Raw genomic sequence first — 7406 nt, forward strand, 5'->3', positions numbered from 1 at the left:
AACACCGCGGCTTCAGCTTCCGCGTCCGACGGGAAACACCGCCCGTTGAACTTCTCACCAATCGCAATCACAGGTCTTTTGTGAGTTTATGAGGTGACAAGCAATTCTTTGGATCTGGTACCTGTCTGTCAAAGAATAAGACACGGGGGCTGTGAACTCTGCTTGAACTATCTGACATCGCACCTAAGGGTGTCAGCCCTTGCTGTTTGATTCGGGGTGGGGTTTGTGGAAGTATAAGTCTCGTTACAAATGTAATTACACCACCACTGTTCCAGCCATATGATGTTACATGGTTGCAACTACTGGTGCAAGCTCCGTGAACCTAGCGAAATTAGCGAGTCTCCCAGCGAAAATAGAACGTTCGCTCAGGCGGAAACGGACCGCAAATTAAGTCAAAATAAAACCAACTTCAACTCTGCTCTTAAACTCTATAAAAACGCAATGAAAACGAAAAACTGACGGCATGCATGTCGAAGTAGAAACACAACTTTCATATGAGGCAAGGAGGTCTACATAAGGGGAGAAGGTGGTTCCATAGAACTCCATTCAACGGTTTTGATGCAACCGCGGCCGATTTACTTCCGCCTCCAAAATACGGAAGTGAAATAATCACCTTGGCAACGTTGAGCTACATTGCTGATAGGTCAACATCGCTGACAGCGCCAGCCAATCCGAAAACCCCTACTTGAAGTCATATGTCCCGCCCTCCCACCCAATGCTGCCGCGCCGTTAGATGAAAATATGTCATGGCGTCTGAAGATATTGAAACAAGTTTTCAGCTGTGGAAATAGTCAACACCGAAAACCTTGATTGTCACAAAACCACCAACGCAAGTTGAGATACAACTGGTGATCGGTAAGTGTGGAGAATAGCAATATGATATTTATGTAATGGTACTAGGGCCAACGAAATCTTGAAGGGCTTATGAAACATCATACGGTAATATTATTTAGCTTAGCGGCTAACCTGAGCCAGCCAAATGGCATTAGATCTAACTTACTTAACTTCACCACCTTGTAACGGCATGTTGTAATGTACAGACACATTGTACAGTTGCAAACTGAACTGTACACGGAAAGTGCATATGTGCTATTTGGGGTCTTCGTATTATTTGGCCGAAAACTATTATTCAAGTCTTCAATGTAGGCCCTATCTCAGTAGCATCATTGAAGTTGTGCAGGCGAGAGCCCTTGGATGTTCGGTTTCACGTTGAATATTTTAACATCTGCGACCATTGGCGTTAAATATTATTAGGTCATTGTCTGCCACACCAAGTTAACCCCCTATACGGACATTTAGCATATGTACTCACAGCTGCTGTGTATAAATCCCTCTACAAATTACGTGCAAAACAATTAATTAAACCTTTCCGTTTGACAGACACAAACCATGGAGGTTGAAGAAAGGCTCCTCATCATCAAGCTGTCATCCAGAGTGAAGATTGCAGTCAAGCAATCATGACCCCCCTCCCCACAGTTTTCGAGAAGATTCAGAAAAAAAAAAAACCCTTCTCATTCTTAAATCATATTACTAAAGTAAACGGTAGGCAACCCAAAACCTTTCAGTTATAAAGCATAGGTAATACAGTACTATGACAATTACACCATCTGGTATTTTGAGTACTTGAAATTCAGATTAAAGTGAAATCTTGACTTCAGTGTCTTCTTACATGTGTGCTTTCTAAACGTGCAAATCATTATGTGGACGATCTTTCCCACTTCTAAGAAATGCATTACTTCAATTCTTAACATTTGTCTGGACATTCGTCTAAACCAGGGGTAGGGTACCTTTTTCATTGGGCCACTTCAAAGTCCTTCAACGACCATGTAAGTCCTCCAAGGGCCGTACTATGAACACAAAACAGGATTTCCCCCAGCTTTTTTGGCCTATATTGAAGGTGGCCAGCTTTACAACAGACCCCACCTTCTCTTGGTCCCTTGAATATAACTTAATTGTATTGCTGATGTAATTTCTAAGATGCCTTTACAAAATATATATATCATATTTGACTTAAAGCTGTACAACATTAAAATAATATTGGGTAGCGGATAAGATGGCCTGAGGGGCCGTAAACGGCCCTTGAGGCATGGTTCCCCACCCCTGACCTAAACAGATGTTGTAACAACAGTGTGTTACCAATATTGAAAAACAATTCAGAAACAAAATGTGTGTGATGTACTAGCATTTATTAAGTGTGTTTCATAATTGCAACGATTTCACAATGGTGGTCGACAGCAGATCCTCTGGGGTGAACTTGTGGTGGTAGGATGCAGGCAGGAGCGTACTGTACACATCTTCAGCTGTAACAATAAACACAAATCCAATAGCAAAATAATTAATGTAAGAATCATACCATCACATTAAGTGAAACGAGAGCTTAGTGTGCAGACTTGATTTTCAGCAACCAAATAAGGTACACGCAAAGTTCTCAGGAATATGTAGGCCAAGGGTAGACAGCCTATGTGACGTCGAGTGCCAATGACCGTACCACCCCTTAGCCATGCAGAGAGCTTAGGCTTAGAACAGCAGTAGTACACCTCACTTCCCAAGCACATAACATGTCTCATAGCAGTAGTGTAGGTATGTTTTTGATATATTGATATGTACTAATGTCCCCTCAGACTGCTGTGCATACCGAGATGATCTGACCGGTGGTGGTGGAGGTAGTACACCTCACTTCCCAAGCACATAACATGTCTCATAGCAGTAGTGTAGGTATGTTTTTGATATATTGATATGTACTAATGTCCCCTCAGACTGCTGTGCATACCGAGATGATCTGACCGGTGGTGGTGGAGGTGGTTTGGTTTGGGTGCTGGCATGCAGCGAGGGGGTGTCACACAGACGACTGTGATGTGCCCTGAAAGACAAACAGAATATGCACCAAATCAAACGCAGTGTTGGGGGTAACGCATTACAAAAGTAATTAATTACGGTCAGGTTTCCCAAACTGGGGTGTGAGCACCCCTGGGGGTGCGTGGCCTACCACAAGAGGACCATCACTTAGGGGTTGCGCAAACCACATTGAAATGTACAAGGGGGTGCACATGGAAAAAAGTTTGGAAACCACAATGTAATGCATTACTTTTGTAAATCACCAGATCCATATTTTGGCAATTATTTTGGCTAAAGTAACTGAAGTAATGCAAAATAACTGTAATGGCCTACATACATTTAGTAATATTATGATGTGAGGGATAATTTTTAAATGACAGTAACGTGTAATCGGTAATGTATTGCAGCTTTTCAGTAACTTGCTGAACACTGATCAGACGACACAAAAAGCAAGTTAGGCCTATGTGCATCCAAACATTCTGTTTATAAACATTGATCAGCTCAAGACACTTACCTTTCTCCAAATGCCAGATATCAAAGGGTCAGGTGGTGTTGTGATGCTGTCCTCTTCCTCCTCTAACCTGGATGTTTTACTTGACCTTGGTTGGACTGGTGTTGAGGTTGAAAGGGTCCGTGGTGCATCTGTTTTTATCTTGACACTTCTCTTTGTGGAAATCTCACTGGAATGGCACCTCTATAACAACATAATAAGCTACAGATAAGTCAAATGAGGCACACACGATGTTCCCAGGAATATAGGCTAATGGTAAGGCATTTCACTTCACATGCAACATTTGACAGTGTCATACCATTAGTACAGGTATATGTTTGACACATTACTAACCGTTGCTCTGGTAGTGATAACGCATGCCCCATCGACGGCTGATCTTCTGGCTGTTGGTGGAGGTGGCACGGTTTGGATGCTGAGCGAAGAGCGTTACACCGACGCCTGAAGTGCTCTGAAAGACAAGCAGGATACACACCTAATCAAACGACACAACGCAATACATCCAGCCGCTTCCATTTAGACGACGTGGCATTGATCGCAATGTTTTGAGTGAAACAGCAAAACTGACTAGACAGAGCATCGTATCCTATGTCCCATCAGTCCTTATATAACTGGTTCTAATGAGGCGATTTTTTTTACTCAAAAGCCATAAAGTGCGATGGCATTGAATATCTGCGGGGCCATGCAAGTACAGACGGTCCTTGCATTGTTTGAACAGGCCTGTAGTTGAGTGGTGCTAGGGGAAATTCTGGGTTGTCTATTATGTGCTCGAAATGCATTAAACAAATTGTTTATATTGTTCTCGGGCAATGTTTATCTCTCCTCTGAGTCAACCGTATAGCAGCTGGTGAAATCACACACACACGACCATGCATGCTAGCTACAGAAAGCAATATCTTTGCACCAAGAAGACGTTGACAGGAGTACGATGAGCTATTTGCAGATTACGGTACGGAGGGAGGGTGTCTACACATGCATCTGATGCACGCCAAAACATACACGCTTTGGTCATAATACTAATGACATTCAACTTAGAATTAAGTTGCTTAACAAATCGACAGACCAAACACAGCTAGAGCTCTATTTACATATTGATCAACAAGAGCTAATAACAAGCTAGCATATCGTACACCTCAGTCATTTTGGTCATACAGCCACAGAGCTCTTGTACTTTTTTTTAATTTTACTTACCAAAACTGCAGAGCTTCCGACAGAATACGGATTAGTACATCCAAAGGCACAACAAGACCTAAGTATTAGGAAAGTGAATCAATGAAATAATCCATCAAACTCGTGATGAAGTTGTTCAAAGTAGGGACTTCCCTGGAGGGACTTTTTGGCACGACACCGGCGCGGGACTGACTGAGTCGAACGTCTCCTTGACGACGCCCTGTCAATCAAAAAATAATTCTAAAGAATGTCAACTGTCAATCAACCCAGATAACAGCGCTCATTGGTCATTTAAACTATTTTAATAACACTTTCAAACAAGGGGTCGGTCAAAAAAGAATACCGGGGTGGTTGAAAGGGACGGGAAACTATCGTTTGAAAGAAACAGAGCATGCATGGTATGAATTGCTTCGGAGGTACATTGCTTTAAGTCGCACATAGAGAAGCATGGAAAAAGGCACTCTACTCCCTACTTCCGCCGCCAACATGGCGATGTCCCGCCCCCCGCCGTTGCATCACAACAGAGTAGAACGTACCTTATCCCCTTCCTTACTGTATCATTGATATGAGGTCATGTTTTAAGACGTGGAATGTTTAAATAGATGACAGTTATGAATGAGAAATGGACAGGTGCAACGTCAGTCTCGAGACTCATCTGCCGTCCGTCTCAACTCCAGTGAGGGAAAACACCATCACTACCGTCTCTTTTTCTTACGTGGTAAGAAAGTAAACGGGCGATGTTGTAATATAAAAATACAATATCAGCCGCGAATATTTCAGTAACTTTATGTAGGCCTACGAAAAGCATCATAATCTCACTTATTTTAGGTCTAGGGAAATTTAGAAGGAGATAGGCTAGATGATAGGCCTTCCATTTGTTCTGCTGGCCTGAATACTGCCCTAATTAATTTGGCCTCGTACTTTTTTATATAGAGTGAACAAGACTCAACAAAGAGTGAAAACTTAGCTTACATTTTACACATACATACACACACAAAGCAAAATATTTCAAAAGAGTTAAGGCCCCCACAATAGACATTTAGTTTTATTTTTATTATTACTGAATGTAATGTGAGAGTTAAGAAAAAAACAATAGCCAGCAGGATATATACATCTGTTTTTGCATTAATGTCGCAGTTAGCCCACTTGGACTAGGGCCTATGTAAATGAGGAATGGTAGGCATGGTGCATGATCCACAGAAAAAAACATAGCCTAATTTGAAACTTTATAGTGTGAGGATTAACATGATGCTTTAATGAATATACATAAATATTTTTTTTAGCTAATGCCAGGCCTTTTTTTATCACACATGCTCTCGTTTTCTGTTTATGACCAATGGCCTGGCGCAGATTGGGCCTCCATCATCTCAAAGGCGAAAGATGGTGTTTATATTATATACAAATTGAAAGTTCATGGTGTGAGGATTAAATGCTGGAGTGGACGTCTTGACAGGGAAAGCTGTTGTCTGCTGTTGTTCCAGCTGTTCAACACCACAGAAGGACACACAGAAAGAGGTCATTATAGGTGACTAGACTGCTTTAAAGCAGGGTGTACTCAAATGGACTGAGGATGGACTGAGGGCCAAAATGGAAATCTGGAGCAAAGCCATGGGCCAAACTCAATATTTATTCAAAAAACGGGCTGAAATTGTGCTTGCATGTGTAACGAAGGTCAACTAGCAAAGTGTGGCGTGGAACGTCAGTAAGTTTACTTCCCCCCAGAAGCCTCAATAGTGTGCGTTGGGCTATCAGACTGGCCCTTTAGCTCAGCACGCTCTTACTGTGACTCCCATTGCCCAACCAATGTAGATGACGAGGTGGCAGGTTCGCGTCCCAGAAGGGGATGAACCGTGTGGGGACACCTCGGTCACAGTGGTGCTGTGACCCGGATGGGAATGAGGTTTAGGAGAGGAGAGTGTAACGGAGGCCAACTAGCAAAGTGTGGCGTGGAACGTTCGTAAACCTCCCGAAGACTCAATACAGTGCGGTAGCGTTGTGCTATCAGACCGGCCCTTTAGCTCAGGAGTCTCGTAGTGTGCCTCCCATTGGCGAACCCGATGCCTTGACAAGGTGGCAGGTTCGTGGCCCCAAGGGGGACGAACTGTGCGGGAACACTTCGGTCACACTGGGCCCACTCATACCCCTGTGAGTGAGACACCAAATTATATTTTTAAGTCTTGAAATGTTATACATCAATGGTGTATGTGGACCAACTGAAATAAAATGTAGAAATGATCTTGCGGGCCTGAATAAAATGGCTCCGCGAGCCAGATTTGGTCCCCCGGGCCTGAGTTTGACATAAAACAACCCCCCACGCCTGCGAACTTATCGGCACGGTTCTCCTCTGTGGAAGCTGCTGTTCCCCCAACTCCACCTACATCTCATCAATGCTTAAAAATCAAGAATGCGAATGGCCCAGTTAGCACAGATTGTGCCCCCTTCACCCCAAAGGCGAAAGATGGTGTGTGCATTAGTATCACATTCTCTGCTTTTGAGTATGACGAATGGCCCGGTTAGCACAGATTGGACTCCCATCACCACAGAGGCGAAAGATGGTGCCTACATCATATATCATTTTAAAGCTTATATAGTGAGGATTAAAATGCATGCTTTGATAAGGATGTACAAGAACTCATTTTCTTATTTTAGTTAATTAAACATGACACGTGCCTCAATTTTAAGTGTGTTGGGAATGGCCCGGTTAGCACATATCGGGCACCCATCACCCCAAAGGCGAATGATGTTGTGTAGATCATACATCATTTGAAAGCTTATGGTGTGAAGATTAAAATGCATGCTTTGATGAGGATGTACAAGAATACATTTTCTTATTTTAACTATTTAAATATCACATGTGCTGTCATTTTAAGTGTATGCTGAATAACCTGGTTTG

The 7406-nt window shown here is 42.8% G+C and overlaps 1 long non-coding RNA gene across 2 annotated transcripts; it reads right to left on the reverse strand.

The window, feature by feature from the left end:
- Positions 1-2184: 2184 nt before the first annotated feature.
- LOC134464523 (uncharacterized) lies at positions 2185-4810 on the reverse strand. Of its 2 annotated transcripts, XR_010037923.1 has the most exons (5): positions 4535-4810; positions 3680-3794; positions 3350-3529; positions 2771-2860; positions 2185-2300 (listed from the first exon to the last, which is right to left on the reverse strand). It is a non-coding gene; the product is annotated as an uncharacterized LOC134464523 (long non-coding RNA). The 2 variants fall into 2 exon arrangements; XR_010037922.1 differs by lacking the exon at positions 4535-4810 and having other exon boundaries at positions 3680-4135.
- Positions 4811-7406: the final 2596 nt, after the last annotated feature.

This window comes from Engraulis encrasicolus, chromosome 15 (assembly GCF_034702125.1).
Source record: "Engraulis encrasicolus isolate BLACKSEA-1 chromosome 15, IST_EnEncr_1.0, whole genome shotgun sequence".
Taxonomy (NCBI): Eukaryota; Metazoa; Chordata; class Actinopteri; order Clupeiformes; family Engraulidae; genus Engraulis; species Engraulis encrasicolus.